Raw genomic sequence first — 23,332 nt, forward strand, 5'->3', positions numbered from 1 at the left:
GGCCAATGGAGAGCTACCGTTGGCTACTCCTGGCATAGGGGAGTTTGGGCCCTGCAGGGCTCCTGTATGCAAGTGTGTGGCTGAGCAAGCTGATTGAGAGGCTGACTGAAAGAGGGCCCAGCTAGAGAGATAATGGGTCAGAAAGCTAAATAAAAAATAAAGCTGATGTGTCCTGTTGTTCATGATACTATATGTTGTGATGAGGATAAACTGAAGGCATCTTGGCAAACAAGCAACCACAGAAGGGTGTGTGTTTGCTTTGTGAGTATTCCTGAAGCTGGGAGAAAATGGCTGCCACTGTGGGGACTATTTCACAATTTGATCAGCAACAACAAACTTGGGAGGAATACTGTGAAATTCTCATGTATTTTTTTTGCTGCAAGTGATGTCACAGATGATGATAAAAAGCAATTCTGCTCAGCAGTGTGGGACCTTACACTTATAATTCAATGGGAAATCTCTTAGTACTTGAGGGGGGGAGACAGTGGTAAAACTTTTTGAGAGCTAGTAAATCTGTTGCAGAACCACTTATCTCTGTTCTTAGTGAGATTTTAAATTTAATTAACGATCCAAAAAACTAGGAGAGTCTGTAGTGGAGTTTGAAGCTGAACTGAGGAAGCTCTCTCAGAACTGCAATTACGGTGCCATGTTGACACAGATGTTAAGAGATTAGGGTTGCCGAATCTTACCATGGCTTTGGTGAGGGGATAATTCTCACACATGCCAGGTGCAATGATGTCACCCAGAAGTGACATCATCATGCTGGGCATGTCATGCCTGGGACTTTCTAGGATTCAGGCAAAAACTCTATGATACCATAGTTTTTACCTGAATACTAGAGTGTCCCTGGCACAACATGCCCAGCACTATGATGTCACTTCCAGGTGCCATCATCATGCCAGGCACATTGCGCAATAACGGAGTTCTTTGAGGGCAGGGTTGGGTGCCAGCAGGTTGGGGGGCCCAAAACTGGGGGATCCCCTGCCTCTAGCAGGAGCTAATTTATACACGGAAGTGTTGCTTTGCATCTCTGCCACCCAGCAGGAGCTTGGCAGTCCTATAAAAGATTGGTTAGTCTGTGGAGTAAATGACAAAATATCTATATATATACAGATGCAACTGCTCTCTGAATCTGCCTTAACTTTTGATTTAGCATTAACATTGGCCCGGGCTATGGAATCTGTGACTAAACATTTACAGGATTTGTAGGCAGCAGCCCTACTACAGGGGGAGAAAGACTTCCTATAAGGAACAGCTGGACATGTTTTGAAAATTGTCAGAGAACATGAAAAAGAAGAGAAATTTAGGAAGAGCTGTTACCATTGTGCTGGATTTCCTGTCTCCTCATCCTGTAGATTTAAAAATGCAGAAAGCTACAATTGTGGTCAGATTAGCCACAGTTACAGAGTATGTAGGGCTGAGACACATTAGTATTTTGAAGCATCACTCTACAATTCAGAGTATGCATACATTGGAAAAGAAAAGTCCCATAAGAATAAATGAGGAGGTAGCATATACAATTGATAATCTGATTGGAACAAAAATTCCTAAGGAGTCTTTCTGGACAAAAAGAAGGTGTCTTTCTGGACACAGGTTGCTGTGTAACTCGAGTAAAGTCTCATTTGTGGCTTTGGGGCAGAAAGAGGAGACACTCTTTTTGAAGCCTAGTACAATTCAATTAAGAACATATACAGGAAAAACACTTGGTGAAGTTTTGGTTGCTGCATCCTACAAAGATAAAGTTAAACTATTATCATTGGTAGTGGTTTCAGAGAATGACCCCAACTTACTTGGAAGGGGATGGTTGGGTTATTTGGGTTTAAACTTTGAATAATAGTTTTGAGTTTTCATCCAAGAGGGGAGATTTTTTTTGATGATGATGTATTATCTATGCACCAAGAAGTTTCAAGAAAGAGTTGGGTGCTATGAAGGCTACTGTGGCAAGAATAAATGTAGACAGTATGCCTCAATATTTTAAGCCCAGATCCGTTCATTTTAAAATGAGACAAAAAGCTGAAATGAATTGGAAAGACTGAAGAGAGTAGGATTGTGTCTTAAGAAAAGCAAGTGTTCTTTTTTGAAACCAGAGATCTATTTAAGACTTTTGTTGTTCAGTCGCACAGTCGATTCCGACTCTTTGTGACCCCATGGACCAAGTCACGCCAGGCCCTCCTGTCTTCCACCAACCTCCTAGGTCTGCTCAAATTTGTGTTAGTTACATCAGTAATGCTGTCCAGCCATCTCATCTTTTGTCATCCCCTTCTTCTTTTGCCTTCTGTCTTTCCCAGCATCAGAATCTTTTCCAGTGAGTGCACCCTTCAAGACAGGTGTGGCCAAATTGAGGCTTGGGAGTCACATGTGGCCACACATGTGGCTCTTTCAAACATATTGTGGCTCTCAAAGCCCCCACCACCATGTTGGGCAGCTTAAAGAAGACATTTCTCTAAACCATTTCTGCAGACAGACAGACAGTGGCTCGGAGAATGCATTTAAAGTTACTTTCTTTCCAACTCCTGATCTATTTTCCTTCCTTCCTTCCTTCCTTCCTTCCTTCCTTCCTTCCTTCCTTCCTTCCTTCCTTCCTTCCTTCCTTCCTTCCTTCCTTCCTTCCTTCCTTCCTTCCTTCCTTCCTTCCTTCCTGTCTTTCAGTCCTCAAACATCTGACGTTCATGTCTTGTGGCTCTCAAACATCTGACATTTAATCTATATGGCTCTTACATTAAGCAAGTTTGGCCATCCCTGATTTAGGATATAAAGTGGATGCCCAAAGGCTGCACCCAGTGATGGATAAAATCAGGTACTATTGGACCTGTAAAGTTTTCAAAATGGGCAGCTCCAGTTGTGCCTGTATTAAAACTGGATGGCTCCTTGTTCATATTTGGAGAGAACACATTGATTGTCAACAATCCAAGTGGTTCAGAAAGCTCCAGACTAAAAGAATGTTTCTGAGCTGCAAGTGTGTTTAGGATTGCTTAATTATTATTGTAAGTTTTTGCCTAACTCGTCAACACTTTGCTGGCTTCTTTACACCTTGTTTAAGAGACGAGTCAAGTGGCATTGGAGAGCTTCTCAAGAACAGGCCTTTGAGAACTCGAAGCAGCTACTGCAGACTTCAGATGCTCTGGTTCATTATCGACTGGATAAAGCCTTGGGTTTGATGTGTGATTTTTCCCCTTATGGAATTGGGGTGGTTTTGGCTTATCAGATGGAGGATGGATCTGAGAAACTCATAGAATGTGTGTCATGTACCTTGTACTCTCCTGAATGAAATTATTCACAGCTGGATCAGGAAAGATTAGCTGTTACTTTTGGAGTCCAAAAATTCCATAAATATATTTATGGGCAGAATTTTACAATTTGCTCAGACCGCAACCCTCTGATTTCATTATTTAATGAAATGAAAGTGGTACTACAAAAATCCAAAGATGGGCTCTCATTTTGTGAGCCTGTGGGTATAATATTGTGTATAGAGCTGGAAAAGAACTATGCAGATGCCTTGAGCTGTCTACCATTACCATTGCAACATTATATGATTATGTTCATGTTTTACTACTAGGTTGCCTTGTCCCTCCAGTGATAGCCAGACAGATAAAGTAATGGACTGATACAGATCTGTATTGGCCAAAGTCAGGGAATTTATATTGAGGGGATGGCCACATTTATTGGAAGACAAAGTACTTATATTATTCTACCAATGCCCATGGAAGCTGAACATCTATGCTGTACGTGTATGGTGGGGCACTTGTGTGGTGATTCAAAAACAAAAATGGGAGACCAGATTATGAGGCTTACCCTGGAATCACTAAGATGAAAACTTAGCTAGAAGCTACCTGTGGTAACAGGAATGGACCAGGAAACTGAGCACATGGTACAGGCTTGTGTGATGTGTGTCAAGGAAGCCGTAAAATGTCTGCTGTGGCTCCATTCCATCCTTGGGAGTGGCCAGATCCATCTTGAAGATGATTATGTGTAGACTATGCAGGTCTCTTTTTGGATAAGATGTTCCTCATATTGGTAGATGCTAATTCAAGATGGGTGGGGATTTATCCTATGACTACATCAACTAGTGTAACTACCAATGAAAAGATAAGAATATGTTTCAGTATGCATGGGAATTGATTTACCATGTCATTGATTATGTTGCACTGTTGTCTCAGGTGGAGCCTGGAGTTCTCTGGAATTTCAGCTGATTTCCAGACTCCAGAGAATGGTTCTCCTGAAGAAAATGGCTACTTTGGAGAGTGGTCTCCATTGCATTTCATCCTTTCTGAGATCCCCAAACTCCACCTCCCCCAGGCACTGGCCCCACTTTTCCAAGTATTTTCTAGAACCTAGATGTCAACCCTCCCTATAGCTCATGTCACAAGAGATTAGGCACCATTTTGGCTCCTCTGGTTACAGGAATCTTGCAAGAGTTCAGGTTGCCCTGTGGGGCATACACAACTTTATATCCTATTTTTAACTGGGTAAGAGTGCAAGAAAGAATAGTTGACTCTAGTTTCCAAGTGGAGAGCGTGATGGTGAAAGCAGTGGTAAGATCAATGTGCTTGTGACATTATACATGCTTTGTAGCAGGAGACTTAGAATGAATGGACTTCTATATAATGGCATTCCTGTTGGCTTGCACCCCTTTCTTGTTGAGATCAATTTCTAACCTCATTTGCCTTAATCATTACTTCTGTGCACTTCCATGCTCACTTTCTTCTGTGTTCAGGTAACTGTGCATGACATTACAATCTTTATTAAGGAATATTTTGTTTTAAAAAGCAGATAAAATCAGTAAGTGATTACTGATCTAATCATGCATTGTTGTAATGCTAAACTTTGTAAGTCCTTTCTCCTTAACTCAGTTTTATTACTTTCTGTCATTATTGCAGTGATACAACATACCTTTTGTACAACATTCATTTCCCGTGTACAATATACCTTTTCCATATCCATACCATAGATGCCATGTTGCTCTAATTACATATCCCTGGTGCCTTAGGACTTTAAGCTACTCTCTACCTGATGTAAACTAGTCCAGAACTATCCACAGAATTACAACCTCTGTCATGTGTTGCTTTATTATTAGCCTGTATAAAGGTCAGTCAGGCATGCCGACAATGCCCTACATCATTGCTTTCTTTTATTTTCTTTGTGAGGAAGCTTGAAACACTGTTGTCTGTAAAGACTATATTTGATTCCATTTCAATGTGAAAAGTCGTTTGTAGTTCCCATTCTGGTAATCAATGAGTTGTAAAATTGCAGCAGTTCCATGCTGCCTAGAGCTTGTCTTGACAAACCTCATTTGGTTTGCCAGAATGCTTAAACCAATCATTAGACCACAGCACTAGCTGTTTCTTTCTATGTGAAGGGAAAAGAAACACAGCCAGATCTTAAGATGCTTCCTTTGCTTTCATCACTTTGGCAAAGTTGCGGTAATAATGTTGACTAAAATTTAACTTTGTCAGAAGCATCTTTATCAACAACCGTTCCTTTAAGAACAGCATAATATACTGATTTTATAAGCTATTTACAGAGGGGTGGGATCCATTGTACTAGAAAGCTTTAGAATTACACTATTTTGAAAGATTAGAGCAGGGGTGTCAAATTCATTTGTTATGAGGGCCAGATCTAACATAAATGAGACCTTGTTGGGCTGAGCCATGTCAGGCTGGGCCCTATGTGTACCTATTTAAGATTAAGTAGCAGAGATATAAACTTTATAAAGGACACAAACACAATTAAAGAGTTTTTTAAAAAAATAAAACTTAAAACATTAGGACAGGTTGGTCTTAAAGGTGCTTTCTTTGTATCTCTCCTGTGCAATCCAGGGAACTGGGCAAAGGAAGCTCTGGCTCTTTCCTTTCTTCCCCAGGGGAACAAGAGGGGGAGGAGCCTCAGCCAGTAGAAGGAAGAGAAGCTTGACTCAGTAGCTCTGCTGTGCTATTGAGAGAGCCTGGTAAAGCATAAGAACGTAAGAGAAGCCATGTTGGATCAGGCCAACGGCCCATCAAGTCCAACACTCTGTGTCACACAGTGGCAAAAAATTTTATATACACACATACACTGTGGCTAATAGCCACTGATGGACCTGTGCTCCATATTTTTATCTAAACCCTTCTTGAAGGTGGCTATACTTGTGGCCGCCACCACCTCCTGTGGCAATGAATTCCACATGTTAATCACCCTTTGGGTGAAGAAGTACTTCCTTTTATCCGTTATAAGAATAAAGCAAGCTATTCCTCCCCTGTTCCTCCCCAAGGGAGGAGCCTCAGCCAATGGGGAAAATAGAGGGTTTGCTCTGTAGGTCATGTGCGATTGAACAAGCCTTGCAAAGCAAGCTGTTATGCAGAAGGAAGCAAAAGAGAGGGAAAAGAAAGCAGATGACAGCCAATTGCTTGGGGGCCTGATAGGAGCCCTTCGAGGGCCTGATTTGGTCCCTAGGCCGCATGTTTGACTCCCCTGGATTAGAGTGGACTTCTTAATAACTTCGTTAATGTTGAACAAAAAAGTGTGGGGATATATTCTTCCTGTGATCTGTAAATACAGTCAGGCCTCAGATTCAGCAGGAGCTCACAAGAGCGCACCTCCTGAACCTCTCTGAGGATTCCCCCTCCTCCTTCCCACCTCCCTTGTCCATTGAATAATAGGTGCAGCTGCATAACAGTCCCTGGATTAGGGTGGCTTGCTGGCCTTTTGACTGTTGGGAGAGCCCCAGGCAAGCAAGGCCTTCTTGGACTGGCTGGATCTTTAGTTCGTCTGTGGTGGTTAGCTTTTTTTTTACAAGAACGGCAACCTGTTTGTCCCAGCAGCCATTCATGTTTTTAATGCTAAAACAGTTTCTCAGTTGTTATAAAAGGGGTCCCCATTTGGCTTTGCACCCTCAATTTCCAACTTGAGCAAATTCAGGCAGCATTTTTATGCCGTATTTTAGGGGTTCCCAACTGTATCAGCTATGCTGCAATGTGCCTAGAGACTGGAAACCATTTGATTGAGACCAGGGCATGGCTACTAACTATAAAGTTTTGGCTATGCCTAGTGAAATGCAGGCATTCAGAACCCTGAAACAGAGAATCTTAGATATTGAGAAACAGTCCTTTTGTTCTTCTGGACATAAAACTTGTTCCCCTTTAGCATTTGGTATCTTCCCAGATCACGGGCTGCCTGCTGCCTACCTTTCCCAGATTACTTCACCCCAGTTACACCGCTCTTTTATGTTAGCAAGACTCAATGTTCTACCCTCAGCAGTATTGTCTGGGAGGTTTGCCAATATGCCTTATCAGGATAGAGTCTGGCCATGTAATGGAAGCACCTTGAAACGGTCGCTCATGTCTTACTTTATTGCGATTTTTATGGGGAAGTGCGGGACTGCAAAATCAAACCTATTCTGTCCAATTTTTATGGATTACCTGAAGCGAAGTTAGTTTTTTTTCTACTATCTGACCAATGTTCCCATATCACAAGCCTGGTTGCAAAGTACCTTTTGGCTGCCATAACAATCAGGAGTTAACAATCAGGAAGCAAAAGACTAACTCCCCTTCTTGATGTTTGATTGGTTTTTATAGGTGAAACTCCATGTAAATTTGCTATGCTGTACTTTTTATTTCTATGCCAATAAAGGTATTTGGATTTGGATTTGGAGCCAGCCCAAGCAGGCCTTGCTTATCCAGGGCTCTCCTTTCTTGAATTGGGTTGCTTTTGGATGGGGGACGGCATATGCTAATGAGTTACACTAGTGAGCTCCACATCTATTTTTCTAAAAAATGACCCCTGAACACATTGATAATGTTCACTTGGTGTTTATTAATGTTCACTTGGTGTCCCTCCCCCTTCTGAGACATTGCGCAAGGCGAAAGGTCTCAGCCTTTTGCTGAGCAATGGGACATGGGCACACTTGCTTGGGTTACACTATGTTATAACTTCACACTTTTGTTATAACCCCAACTTCAAAATTATATACATTCTTCATCAGACTAATATCTTCTATAACATTGCTATACAAACAGACTTTTCAAAATTTACATTCTTCTTGACAGTGCATCTGCAATAACATTTCGCTTCCCAGGGATATGCTTTATGTCAAAGTTGTAATCTTGGAGCTGTAAACTCCATCGTATCAGTTTGCTGTTCGTATCTTTTACTTGGTTCAACCATTTCAGGGGAGAATGATCTGTACACAGTGTAAACTTCCTTCCCCATAGGTATGGTTTCGACTTACCTATTGTCTACACAATCGCTAAACACTCTTTTTCAATTACTGAGAGGTGTTGCTCTCGGTCCAGTAACTTTCTACTCAAATACAGAACTGGATGGTACTGTCCTTCCTCTCCCTGCTGACTTAATGTTGCTCCTACCCCAACATTAGATGCGTCAGTAAAGAGGGTAAACTCCTTTGAAAACTCTGGAGTTCTCAACACTGGTTCAGTGGTCAGAACCACTTTCAGATGTTCATAAGCTTTTTGACACTCTGCATTCCAGTTTACTGGATCAGGGTTCTTCTTCTTCTTGGTGCACTCACATAGCGGTGCTGCTATCGTGCTAAACTCAGGTATAAACCTCCTGTAGTATCCTACTATGCCCAAAAATGCTCGAATTTGTTTCTTGGTTTTGGGTCTGGGCCACTCGTGTATGGCTTGCAACTTTCCCCAATCTGCTTTGATCTTACCTCCTCCTAGCACATGCCCTAAATACTTAACCTCGGCCATGGCTAGTTGACACTTAGATGCTTTGATGGTGAGACCCGCATCTTTCACTCGTTGTAACACAATGGTCACATGCTGCAAATGTTCCTTCCATGTAGCACTGTAAATAGCAATATCGTCAATATATGCAAGAGCAAATTCTTTCAGCCCCACTAACATCTTATCAATTACTCTCTGGAACGTGGAGGGAGCGTTCCTTAACCCAAATGGTAATACAGTAAACTCAAAGAGTCCCTCTTTGGTTACAAAAGCTGTTTTCTGCTGATCTTTTGGATCCATAGCTACCTGCCAATAACCTTTTGTCAAATCTAAGGTGGTAATAAAATTGGCAGCTCCAATTGTCTCGACCAACTCATCTATGCGAGGCATTGGATACACATCCGGTACTGTGATCTTATTCAGTCTTCTGTAGTCCACACAAAACCTCATGGTTTTGTCCAGTTTGGGTACTAGGACTACAGGTGAGGCCCACGGACTTTCTGATGGTACAATCAAACCCAATTTCAACATTTCTTCTACCTCCTGCTGTACATACTTGGCATTCAGGCCGGTCACTCTATATGGTTGGAGTGCTACAGGCCTCGAATCCCCTGTGTCAATCTTGTGACACGCTAGGTTTGTCTTCCCTGGTACATCTGAAAAAATTGTTTTGTACCTTCCCAATATTGTTTGTAATTGGCCTCTTTGTTCTCCATTAAGAGAAGGGGCGAACTGAACCTCCTTAAGGGTATCTTCCTGGGATATTTCCCCCCAACCCGACAATTCAGTTCCCGCACCCACTCCCTTCTTAGCAATTAAAACCAAATTACCCCTGTCAAAATAAGGTTTTAACATGTTTACATGGAACACTTTACATTGTTCACCATCTTCACTTAAGTTCACTACATAGTTCACGTTGGAGACCTTATGGGCCGTATAAGGTCCCTCCCAGGCCACGTCTAACTTGTTCTTCTTCCTGGGCTTCAAAACCAGTACTCTGTCTCCTGGATTGAGGCTCCAGTCTCTTCGGGGGCGTGGGTTCGAATCCCACCGCTGCCACCAATTATAGCAGCGCCCGCCTCACAGCCTCACTGGATCTCTTTATTTCAGTCTCTTCGGGGTATTTTACTTGTTTATTTGATGGGACCACAGCAGCTTTGTTTGTTCTTCCCACAAAATATAGGCTCTTGAGAACTTTAACTTAAACCACAGATTTATTATAACACAAAATCTTTAAACTGGGGATATGGGAGATATTTACACAGGCTAACACGTTGCTCAGTTGTTTCAGGCTTTTCATTAACTTTTTCTTTCCTTTGAGTTTCTCAGTTACACAGTTCACAGTTTCCCTATATCTTGCTCTCTCCACCTCTAGCCAAGGTCTGGCCTCTTGGGAATGATGTGCCAAGTCTCACCCCTCGACTGGAGTCCCTCTCTCAGCCCTTCTGGTGTCTCAGACCCACATCCGCTCCCTCAACCACTTTACTAGATCTTCAGAGTTGTCTATAGGTGTCTGTGACCGTTCAGGTCTTGACTGACTCACTCTTGTTCCTCACACACAGCCCTCTTGGCTGGTTTTGTCGAGCTTGCAGCCTCTGGAAGTCTTTCCCGCCACTGTCTCAAGCTCCTTCACAGGATCAGCTGCCCTCTCAGCCTCGGTCAGGCACGAACTGACCCACTCAGTCTCTGTCAGGCCCCAACTCTGACCAACTGACTGAATCAGTGCCTCAGCAGCTTCTGCCTCTCACCCACTTTCCCTCCCTGAGAGCTCCGAGCACTTTGCCCCCACCCTCAGGTCACCTGACGGAGGTCCTGTGCGTCTTCAGTTTCTGGTTAACCCCTAGCTTTCCGTCACAGGCACATTTCAAGATTAGGGATGATGACCTCCAGGAGGGATCTGAAATTGCAGCTCATTTCAAGACTACAGAGATCAGTTCCCCCAGAGAAAATGGCTGCTTTGTAGGGTGGACTCTGTGGCATTGTACTCCACTGAGATCCCTGTCCTTCTCAGGCTCCATTCTCAAATCTCCAGGTGTCATCCAACCTGGAGCTGGTAACCCTACACTTCCATCCCCAACTGGTTGCTGGGGAACCTGGCATCCCTATTCAAGATTGAGCCAGAACCTCAGACTGAGGTTTTGTGTTGCCCCTAGATATAAGACAAACCTAATAGCAACATCTCTAGGAATCTGAAAACTCTGTAGTTTTCTAGAGAGGCATGTTATCACTTATTTTTTTTCCCAGGAAGTGATGTCACCCCATTGGTGCCACCTGTTCCTCTATGTTCCCACCCCAGTCTCCTGTCAGTTGTCAGGTCTCGCACCTAAGATGGTGTTTCTTACCTGTTATAGGGGCAAAGATTTCTGGTGTCTTGTTAATAGAATGTCATTTGGCACTGAACCTATTTCCAGGTTTTAGATTATATACTCAGAAGACCTGTAGACAGTAGCAGGTTGACAGCTACTTTGTTCAGAGCTCTGCAATTTACAGTGCAATCTGATACAGACTAACCTCATTTAAAACCTGTTGAAATTAATGAGATAGGCTGAATGAAGTCTGTGTGGGATTGTACTATTAGTGTTTTGTTTGAGGCATAGGTAGTGTTTAAACATGTTCACATGCCTATTGCATAGACTTTATCTCATTTCCTTGAACCAAAACATAACTCTGAGCTTCAACATACTCTATTTGGTTGTTGTTGTTGTTTTTAAAAAAAGAGAGAAATAATGAGCAATTTATCAAATATTTGTATCTTTCACTTTTCATCTCAGCTGGGACAGCCTATGAATTTCTCCCTGAGACTCATACATAATTCTAACAAAGTACTTGTCACCGGGGACCGGAAAAATATTTGAATTATCCTCAAAGTTTGTATCTCAGTTATATTTTTCCTGGTTCTCATTTTTTCCATCCTGTTTGCTCTTTTGGTACAGAGATCGTGAAAGTATGTCTCCTTCCTGTGCTGCTCAGATAATGAGATAGGTCTCATTCACATGGAAGAAGCATGTACTGAAACTAGTACTGAATGTACTGAAACCATGCCAGCAATACCTCAGTTTCTTGTAAGGCTAGAACTGCAAAGAATCCACTATCCCATGTATAAAGCACTGGTGACTAGGGCGAGCATAAACCACAAAATGAACTGAATTTTTACTCAAACCAGGCAGGTTTGTGGTTTATTTTGACCCATTTAGTTTGGTCATTTTTCCTGAACTAACAACAAACCACCACTTTTTTGTGGAGGTTTGGGTGGTTCATTAGGATGGTTCATCGGTGAGACAGCTGGGAGATGATTCAATCAATTCCTAGGTTTATTCAATTTATATCCCACCCTCCCCACCAAAGCAGTCTCAGGGCAGCTCACAATAGATAATAAAACAACAATATAAAAATATTAAGCGAAAATAACAATTGGGTGCTAATCTCAATATAACGAACAATATTAAATAAATACATAGGCAGCATTTAGTAGGCAATGCTGGGGATGAACTTGTGGAGAGTCCTAGAAACACTCATAGTAATTGTCCTTAGCTTGATTGGCAGCTCTGTGGAAGCAGATTGTCTATATACACCATACCATGACTCAGCTGTTTTCACTTTGCAGCAGGAAGAGAGAGGAGTTAGTCATTGAGTGAGAGAAAGTTAGGAGGAGAAGAATTGCTTACTGCTGGCTGATTCAAGAGGGGCTTTGAGGGACTCCCCCCCAAACACACCATGAGACAATTTTTTAAACTCCTCTCCCAGCTGGGATGGCGGGTAGAGGAGAACCTGTTGAAGACTCCCTGTGAGTTTGGCATCTCTAACTTGCAAAGGAGCTGTTCTTCTACCTCCTAAACTAACAAGCTGGATGAACCAAAAACTGGTTCGGCAAATAGAAAAGTTCATGAAAGTTTGAGATTTGTGGAACTCAACAAACCATTAGTCGCCATTTTCCCCATTCATACCCATCCCTTGTGAGGACCAATTACATACAATAAAAGTGGTATAGAAACTAAATGTAGCCTCCATAAATTGCATTTTTTTAAAAAAAAAATCTGGTGCTTTATTGAATCATTACTAATGTAGAGTAACATTTGGAAATTAGCAGATCATTTTAAGGAAACATATCAGCAAGGACAAATAACTGAATTCATTGCATAAATACTTTGATTACTTTGCTTAGACTGCTGAAGCATAATGACACAGAAAGATGTTCTGACATATGGAGATACTCTTTTGATCTTAAGCATCTTTGGAATTTACAAGTGTTGACATTTGAATGTTCAAATTTTGTTCTAATGTTCTCAATTCTCTCCCTCTGCCCCCCCTTTTTTTTTACTTAATAGCATATAATTATTCAGTGTTATTTGATTGCAGGGCATAATACTGCAGGTACAACCTCTAACCTTTGTGTTCTTAATGCCCTTCACGTTTCACTTGCTCTGAAAAAGCAACCTAATTGTCGATTTGTAATAAAATCTTGATGTTCTTATTGTTGATCTTTTTTTTAGCATGAGCAACACATCACATGTTGTTAGATCAAGATGGGTAGCCATGTTAGTCTATCTGTAGCAGTAGAAAAAAGCAAGAGTCCAGTAGCAACCTAAAGACTAATAAAATTCACGGCAAGGTATGAACTTTTGTGAGTCACTGCTTACTTCAGCTATATGAAGAAGTGAACTGTGACTCACGAAAGCTCATACCTTGCCATGAATCTTGTTAGTCTTTAAGTCTTTAATTTTTGCATCTGTTTGGTGTAGTGGTTACGTGTGTGAACTCTTATCTGAGAGAACCAGGTTTGATTCCCCACTCCTCCATTTGCAGCTGCTGGAATGGCCTTGGGTCAGCCATAGCTCTTATAGAAGTTGTCCTTGAAAGGGCAGCTGCTGTAAGAGCTCTCTCAGCCCCACTTACCTCACAGGGTGTCTGTTGTGGGAAGGGAAGGTCAAGGAAATTGTGACCGCTCTGAGACTCTGAGATTCAGAGTATAGGGTGGGTGGGATATAAATCCAATATCATCATCATCTTCGCTGTTAATGAAGAGGGACCCCTGAATAATTAATGAATACCACAATAATAATAATAATTGAAAATATGGTTGTGCCTTCAAAAGAGAATGTCTGATGCAACATTTAGAGTGACTGTTAAGAGGCCCCTCAGAGGAGCTTCTGCTAAACTGTTAAAACCAGACAGGCTAAGGGTGTGAATCCAAGATAACAGGGGCCCCGCAGAGAAGGAGCTTCTTGCTGATAAGCAGAGGGACAGAGCAGTGGAAAACTACAAGAAATTACTGGAAGGAAAGCAGGAGGTGGAGCATTTGAATTAGATAAGAGGAGGCTTGTCTGCTTGTTTTGGGGATGAATAAAAATGGTCAGAAGGCTGATGATTTTATCTTAGTCATTTTTGGGCTTATGTCGACAAGTTCACTTTGATGTCCAAGTAAAATACCTCGTTTCAAACCAAGCAATGTGTGGGGCTTCATTATTTTCTTGCTGCATTATCACATGTTATTGCTACTCAGGAGTCAGGACCTAAGCAAATGGATCAAATACTGTTTTGGTAAAATAAAGAGGGGAAAAAGAACACTCTTTGCAGGCAGAAAGAAATTCTGGTAGTGTGACAGCATTTTTTACAATAAAATGTTTGCATTTTCTGTCTCTTGTGCATGTTTGTCCTGGATTGCTGCAAAGAGCTGTGCAGTTGTTGTTAAATGTTGCTTTTGGTACAAGGCTAGCACTGCACAACATTGTCATTTCTGGTTGCAAAACAGGATGCTATGATGTTCTAGCAACCCCCCAAAACTCTACTAGAGTAATACTAGAAATGCATGACATCACTTCCAGTTATGCAATTACAAGCTGAGCAGCAGTGAACAATGGGAGTGAGAGATTTCCTGCTCACAAAAGGAAATAGAAAACCCTATCATGTACACGTCTATCAACTGTATTCCCTTTATTTGTACTTATAGAACCACTGACTTTCTTGAACCCCTAAAAACAGGAGGAAAATTGCTATGCAAAACCTAGAAGTTAAGCTTATCAACAGTTAGGTCCTCTTCCCTGAAAACAGCAAGACCTGATAAATGGTCATCGATATGATTTTCTTTAAGTGGGCTGTCAAGATTCACTATTGGACCCCAAAAGAATGATTTCCCCTGCCCCCACTTCCTCATACTACACAGACCTAACCTAAATATCATATGGCAACAAACCACATGTCTTGACAAGTCTGTGGACCTCCAGTGTAATTGGAAAACTGTGTTACATGACTTGGTGACTCTGTTTCAAGGACCAGTACATAATTTGTATTTCTCCTCTCCATTCTTTCAACAGTGTTCATGGACACTGTACTTCTCAGATTCAAATAAAAAATCATTTGTTTGGTAGACCATGTGATCTGTGCCCCTCCCAAGTTATCTGTATACTCCATCTCATAGAGCTGACTATAGGATGACAAGTTTAACTAAAGGTTTCTTCTTGACTTCTGGCTTTACCTGAGAATCAGTGTTGGCTTGGATAATTTCTGAGGATCAATGATAGTTTCCTTTTCTGAATGTAGCAGTAATGCATTATTACTATATACATGATACTGAAACACATTTTATTTTCAAATTTTAAACAGATTGAGACTATGAAAGAAGACTGCCTGTTTGTAACAAGAGGGCTGGATCCAATTTTGCTAGCCCCAAGAAAGAATTCCCTTGCATATCTGTCCTGACTAAATAGCCTTACCTCTAGAGCACCTGATTTATTGGCCAGGAAGCAAGAAGGACAGAAGATGGACTAGGTATTTTGGTAGGTTTCCCCCTCTCCCATCTCTAATTACTTCTATATAATCCCATCTGCAATTGTCTTTTAAGGAGTGCAGTGACTTAGGATGTTCTTTATGGAGTTGCAAATGAATCTCCTCATGAGATTTTGGTTTTGATGATTTTCGCCATGAATTCCAGAGAAATTCATATAAGCTATGGTCAGTGCCAGCCACAGAGTCTTATCATATGCATGTTTCTTTGAAAGCAAGCCTTATTGAGTTCAGTGGAATTTACTCCCAAGAAAGTGTGTGTAGGTTTCTATCCTATGATATTTTATGTGTTGAAATGAAAAGGAAAAAAACACTTACAATTCTAGAAAGCTGCACTTCCAACATAGCACATGCAGATGAAGATAATGTAATTACTTTGCTGTCCTTCATCATAAAATCAGCCCCATTTGGCTACATGGGTGATCAGCAATTTGAATATGAGACTCTTAATGTAATTAGTTTAACACTACAAGGGTTAATATTGACTGACATTCATACTCTTGAAACTTTTGCACATTCATCCCACTTGTGTGGGCACTGGCTGAGATAAGTCATATACCCAGAACAAATTCAGAGGAAACTCTTTTTTATGATTTATTTTCATGAATATTTCATAAGTCTTTGTCAAGTACTGTTGCCTTCCAAATAAGCAAAAGCTTCAGATAGGACCTCTTTAAATCATGGATTAAATAATATAAGAAATCTTTAAAAGGAAAGGTAATCCCCTGTGTAAACACCAGTCATTTCTGACACATCACATTTTCATAGCAGACTTTTTACTGGCGGGTTTGCCATTGCCTTCCCCAGTCATCTACACTTTATCCCCAGCAAGCTGGATACTCATTTTACCAACCTTGGAAGGATGGAAGGCTGAGTCAACCATGAGGTGGCTACCTGAACCCAGCTTCTGCTGGGATTGAACTCAGGCCGTGAGCATAGCTTGGACTGCAGTTTACCACTCTGTGCTACATAATTCCAACTTCCTGAGCTGATGTTTCTGTTGGCGATGATTTTATCACCTGGTGCTTCTTTGTGGCTTAAAATAGTTTCTGAATTCCCAGTGGAATGCAGACAAGGAATCTATTTCTCTGGTATTCTGCCTCTCCCACATTTAGTATTTGCTGTTATCACAAAACAATTACTTGTCTTAATGAGCCACCATTTGCAAATCAGTTTTGACATCTTGAAAAAGATATTTCTGAAACCAAGCCCCTTCCCCTGATAGGAAGATGTCCTTGATCATTAGATGGCTTTTTGCCAGAGAAGAGGCAACATGGTTGGCTGAAATGAATGAAATCCCGGTAAGAGATGGACAACAGAGAGAGAGAGAGAGGAGGGGGAGGACTGCATAGGTGCTGCCAATATGGTCTGACATAACTCTAGCATCTTGTTTTGTATCACTAACAATAATATTTGTTTGCTTCTAACTTGTGTTTTTGCTCAGAACTGAGCAGATGGGGCTGTCTCTTGTACTTGCCAAAATACTAGACCACACACCATGAAGTTTTGCCCAAAGCACTGCCACATCATCATGCTGATAATATGACATCACTTCCAGGTATATGTGAGAAGTGACGGACACTGCATGTGCAGTAACAGTTATTTTATTTTTAAAAATCCTTCCGACAGCACTCAGTCGGCAGACAGGCAACATAAGATGGAGTGGGAGGTCTCCCCCTAAATCAAGAGACCTGATTTTCCTACCCTGCCCTGCCCTTCTTCATAGCTCTATATCTGCTGTTCCTGTGAAGAGCATGTGGAGAGAAGACCCTACGTTATATATATAAATAAAAATTTTGGCCACTGTGTGACACAGAGTGTTGGACTGGATGGGCCATTGGCCTGATCCAACATGGCTTCTCTTATGTTCTTATGTTCTTACCTTGGAGGTGCTGGATTGTGGCCCATTTTTCTGACTTAGGTAGCCATGATTATATGAGAAGATTGTAAGTGCCCTGATACATTTGTAGAATCTCCTCCTGCCCAATGTTCCCTCTAAGCCAGGGGTGGCCAAACTTGCTTAATGCAAGAGCCACATAGAACATAGAATAAGTGTCAGATATTCGACAGCCACAAGACATGAACGTCAGATGTTTGAGAGCTGCTGTTTGAAGAAGGAAGCACATGTTTGAGGAAGGAAGGAGAGAGAGAGAGAGAGAAATGATAGAGAGAGAGGGGGGAAGGGAGGGAGGAAGGGGAGTGATAGGTGGAAAGAAAGCAACTTGAACTCAAAATGCCTTCTCCAAGCTGCCAGATGGCTTGGTTTGGAGAAGAGATTTAAGAGGCAAGTGCCTTCTCCAACAGGGTGGTGGGGGCTTCAAGAGCCACACAATATATGTGAAAGAGCCACATGTGGCTCCCAAGCCACAGTTTGGCCACCCGTGCTCTAAGCTGTGAAGTCTTGTAAGCAAAAATTCTGTGAGCTATTGGCATCAACGTTGTGAGCTACTGCTCAAATTAGTTTGCTCTGGGGCCATTTGTCCTGAGCTAAGACAAAAATGTGTGAGCTGGAGGTTAAAAAACTGCAAGCTAGCTCACACTAACTCAGCTTAAAGGGAACACTGCTTCTGCCCTGTCTAATCACTGCTTTAACTATATGTATTAGTAGGCTTCCCAACCCTCCCGCCCTGGCGGGGGACCCCAGGATTTCCACCCTCTTCCCCCGGTCCCCCAAAAAATGGAAGCGGGGGGAGGGGGTGGAAACGGCGCCGGGGAGCATGGCCAGCCACCGCATCCCGGAGCCAGCGAGGCAGCCATGCCGCGCCGCTGCTGCCCCCTCCCCTCCCACCACAGCTGCTTTTCCGAGATGAGCCCAGGCTGAGCCCATCTCAGAGGAGCAGCCAAGAGACGGCAGCAGCGCAGGGGAGGGCGAGGCAGGCCAGGAGCATGGCGAGCCGCAAATCCGGGCCCTTCTAGGACCCGGACTTACGGCTCGCCATGCCCCCGGCCCGCCTCCACCCCCCCTCCGCTTCCACCCCAGAGGTGGAGCGGGCGAGGCGGCAGTGGCGCGGCGGTCTCTTCTCTGCTCGCCATGGCTGCTCCTCTGAGATGGGCTCAGGCTGAGCCCATCTCGGAGGAGCAGCCATGGCGAGCGAAGAAGAGGCTGCCGTGCCGCTGCCGCCTCTTCTCCGCTCGCTGTGGCTGCTCCTCCGAGATGGGCTCAGCCTGAGCCCATCTCGGAGGAGCAACCACAGCGAGCAGAGAAGAGGTGTCAGCTGCGCAGGGGCAGCTCGCCGTTTCCACCCCCTCCCCCTAGCTTCACCCCATTGTCTCCTGGCTCCACCCCCAAAGTCTCCTGGCTCCACCCCAAAGTCCCCAGATATTTTGGGGGTTGGACTTGGGAACCCTATGTATTAGATTAGAAGAAGGGGGCCTCCATTTGTTTGGCAAAGAGTACAGGCATCCGAAGCCTTTGCCCATGTGGTGGGCCCAGATCTAAATGCACAACACCATGCCTTTGCAGAAACTTGGGGAAGTGGTAGAGTTACTATCAGCTTGGTCTGAGCTGCAAGTAACTCCTTACATAAATGTGGACTCATCATTGTACTTTGCTGCAGTGTGATTCTGAGTCTATGAAATAACTGTGTATGTCAACCATTCTAGTCTAAACTTGGTTTATGCATCATTTTCTCATATCCCTGCATAATATCTGTGATATGTGTTGCCACAGAGTCTTGTCTGCTCACTTGGTAAAGTGAAGGGAAACAAGGACCCAGGTTCTTCCTTTCCCATTCAGTTTTCCTACTGGGAGAATAGTGTCTTTCATGTCATGAACAGGAAGTAGGGTTGCCAGGTCCAATTCAAGAAATATCTGGGAACTTTGGGCATGGAGCCAGGAGACTTTGGGGGTGAAGCCAGGAGCAAGGGTGTAACAAGCATAATTGAACTCCAAAGTGAGTTCTGGCCATCACATTTAAAGGGACTGTGCTCCTTTGAAATGCCTTCCTTCCATTGGAAATAATGAAGGATAGAGGCACCTTCTTTTGGGGAGCATAGAATTGGACCCCCTGGTCCACTCTTTTTGAAACTTGGAGAGTGCTTTGAGGAGAGGTATTGGATGCTATACTGCATATTTGGTGCCTTTATCTAAAAAAACAGCCCCCACAGATCAATTCTTAATTATACCCTATGGGAACTCCATAATGAATAATGGAGTGCCCAGCAGACATTCCCCTCCCCCACTTTCTGATGACCTTGAAGCAGGGGGAGGGTCTCCAAACTGGGGGATCCACTGCCCCCAACAGAGGATTGGCAACCCTAACAGGAAGTGATCTCTCCCGCCCCCTCCACTGCCTCACTTCATTTACATATGCAAACATGTTTTTATATACTTAGCATTCTTTTTGGTTAAAATCAAAGCTATTAGGTCAAATATCACAGCCAAGACTTTTCTGATATTTTTGTCATGGATTTATTAAGATTATTGTTGCTGCTGTAATTCAAGTCATATTGGGAACATATGCAAGCATTGTAGTGAGTGTAGGTTCCATTGTGGTGAGAAGAACTAAGCAGGCATTTGAAAAAGTGATGGTCTCTTCTCTGACCCTGCAACACTGAAGTACAGACTCAATTAGCTAATTGAGCTAAAGTACTCATCACACATTCTATACATGAAAGTTAACACTCTGAACTCTGAACAATTGTGTGGCTTATCTCCTAAGCTGCAGAAAGCAAGCTAACCTCTTTGAATTCACTCGGTATGTAGCTGAATCCTTATATAAGCCAAAGCCTACTGGGAGAAATGTGAAGTCTTGCATTTGAGCCATCAGAGAATCTATAGTTACTGGAAGGGAAAACCAGACAGGGTTCAGTCACAGATAAGACTTAGGTGGCTTTGTCAATAAAGCATCTGCCACCAGTAATAATGATCAGATGGAAGCAGGAAGAGAGGGCAAGTAACCTATACCCCTGTGCAGGGCGGCGGGGAGTGTTTTCCACTGTTTATATATGACATAATTTAATATATTATTTGTGTAGATTACCTAGTGATTTCCTATAATCCTTGACTCTTCTGATTGGTAGGTTCACATTCAATTGTCTTGAAATTTCACTATGAACATGGTTAATAGTTGAATTTGTCATGTTCAGTGGGGCTGGTCAAATGAGCTAATCACTCAGCCTGTTTGGTTCATGCTGAACAGCTGTAAAAGCCTGCCATCCAAGGGAAGAGATACATTCCATGGAACAAGTCTCATACTAAAGGAAGTAGCTACTGCTAGTAAAACAGACTCATAGGGTCTAACCAAAAGTTTGTCATTTGGCTAAGGTCTATTGTTGATTCCTCAGCTTTCTACAGAAATAACTTCTAAAATTTATATTTATATATATGCTCCCACCTGCAGTCTGTAGTCCCTTAGTCTAGTTTCCTTCTGGTATTAGATAAGCGCTATTCTTCTGTTTTAGGACCAATACAGTGTTTGAAAATGTTCTAGTGTTTGGAAATAAAAGCTAATGTTTATTTGTTGTTTATTGTTACTTCCTTTATATACAGTTTTCCCCCTCAATGGGGACCCAAAGCAGCTTCCATCTCCTCCATTTTATCCTAACAATCTTGTGATGTAGGTTACTCGGTGAGAGTATGCCTGGCCCAAGGTCACCCAGCAAGTTCCTGTGGCAATGTAGAAATTTAAACCTGGATCTCCCAGTTCCTAATATGACTCTCTAACCACAGCATCATACTGTTCTTATTGAGAATGATTTCAAGTCATTTCATTTGTCATCTACCTGTAGCCCAATTATTGCTCTCCTGCAGGAGCAATGCAATTAATTTTGTCTTGAAAGTAGGGTTGCCAATCCCCAGGTGGGGGCAGGGGTCCCCCGGTTTGGAGACCCTCCTCCCGCTTCAGGGTCATCAGAAAGCGGGGAGAGGGGAGGGAAATGTCTGCTGGGAACTTATTCCCTATGGAGATTTATTCCGATAGAAAATCATGGAGAATTGATCTGCAAGTATCTGGGGCTCGGGGGGGGGCTGTTTTGGGGGGTAGAGGCACCAAATTTTCAGTATAGCATCTAGTGCCTATCCCCAAAATAACCCCAAAGTTTCAAAATGATTGGACCAGGGGGTCCAATTCTATGAGCCCCAAAAGAAGGTGCCCCTATCCTTCATTTTTTCCTATGGAAGGAAGGAATTGAAAGGGTGTGCCATCCCTTTAAATGTGATGGCCAGAACTCCCTTTGGAGTTCAATTATGCTTGTCACAGCCTTGATCTTGGCTCCACCCCTAATGTCTCCTGGTTCCATCCCCAAAGTCTCCTGGCTCCACCCCCAAAGCCCCCAGATATTTCTTGAATTGGACTTGGCAACCCTACTTGAAAGTGCTTGTCAAAGGAGAATGGACATGTATAACTTTATTATATGTGGCTGGGGCTGCAGTGTAATGTGTAGTTGTGACCATGAGTCGTAAACCTTTAGAACTTACTTGTTCAACAACTGATATTCCTAATTTATTCCTCTTTTTTTCCATATATCCAGTATAGATCTGTCCTGGTTCTAATCCCATTTTTTTTACAGAAACCCATTAATAAGAACATCTGATTTTAAAAAATAAAATCCTCTTTAAAACTGCTGATGCACACCTTGCTTTATAATTTGACCAGTACGTTATCTCTAGTTGTTGATAAAGTTCACCCCTCTTACATGTGAACTGTGTTACTTATATTTTGAAGACGTTTGTGTGTGTGTGTGTGTGTATGTGTGAACAGCTAAGGAAACAAGAAACTTATTTGAGATGTAACACACATTTATTTTCAGTAAGAGACGGCTCTCTACTTCATTTGCATTTTAATCTATATAATTGTTTACTACAGAAAGTAAAGTTAAACATACTTTCTGGTTAGCTATTTCATTATGAGTTATGCATGTTAGGTTGTTTCCTAGCAATCCATTGAGCTAAGTATGGAACCTTATTTGGGCTTTGGGAGAGCCCTTTTCTCTGGAAGAGAATTCCTTCGACTCGAAGAATGCTTCACATTTATTTGGACAAAATGGCAAAGACCAGCTCATTAATAGTATTAATGTGAAGTGTTAAGGAAGAGCTAGGACACTGCATTAAATGACTGCTCTCTCAACCTAAGTAAAAACATAATTTGCATTTCTCCAAGTTAGAGTTTTCTGTAGGCTGTATATTTGTATCATTCTGTATTCAATTGCATTCTTAAGGCTCTTGTTTAGTAATTTTTGTTCTCCAAAGTTGTCTAGATAAGCTTGTGTGTATATATAATGCTATCAAGCTGCAACCAACCTATGGTGACTCCTCATAAGGTTTTCCAAGGCCAAAGGTAAGTGAAGCAGAGAAATAACGAGGTCTGCACAGACTTACTGGTTTGAAGCGAGGTTTACTTTATTGAACCATAAGCAGAACCCAGTCAGCCATAGCCCCCCCAAATGACTGAGTTAAAATCATTCTACATACAAACAGTTTTATTCACACAGAAAACAAACAGGCAGTCACACAAGCTTATCTGATTTCAAAGGGTCCCACCTCCACTAAGTTCCCCCTGGTAAAATTCCATGACTAAGTTTCCTTACTTATCTATATACAGCAAGTTGCCTGTAGGAGGCTGTTCCCTTATTTAATCTTACAGCTGGAACTCACACCCGCTGGGCAGTAGAGTCAGTTTCTAATGGCAGTTTTACAACAGACCCCTTAGTTTGAAGACAAAGCATATTTTTACTCAATATGACAAGTATTATTATTGGGGTATTAATTAATTATTCAGGGGCTGCCCCTTCATTTCCCCCCTTTCAGTCTTCTGAAAACTTATTTAGTCTGAAGGAGACTGACCATCCTAAAACAAATTCATTCTGTATGACAACTCAGGAAGGGCAGCTAGGTGACAATTTGGTTTCGACATTCCCAGGAAAGACTGAAATGATACCACAATGGG

General features: G+C 42.3%; 1 protein-coding gene across 4 annotated transcripts in view; it reads left to right on the top strand.

Moving 5' to 3' along the window:
* LRRC4C (leucine rich repeat containing 4C) overlaps positions 1-23,332 on the top strand; it is an 862,516-nt gene that overhangs the window by 618,030 nt on the left and 221,154 nt on the right. For 3 of the 4 annotated variants that reach the window (XM_060261966.1, XM_060261965.1, XM_060261964.1), the window contains one exon: positions 15,267-15,439. The exons of the other annotated variant lie outside the window; for it this stretch is intronic. The gene's annotated coding sequence lies outside the window, so the exon portion shown is untranslated. The remainder of the gene's footprint in view (positions 1-15,266; positions 15,440-23,332) is intronic. 4 annotated transcript variants of the gene reach the window in all.

This window comes from Heteronotia binoei, chromosome 21 (genome assembly GCF_032191835.1).
Source record: "Heteronotia binoei isolate CCM8104 ecotype False Entrance Well chromosome 21, APGP_CSIRO_Hbin_v1, whole genome shotgun sequence".
Taxonomy (NCBI): Eukaryota; Metazoa; Chordata; class Lepidosauria; order Squamata; family Gekkonidae; genus Heteronotia; species Heteronotia binoei.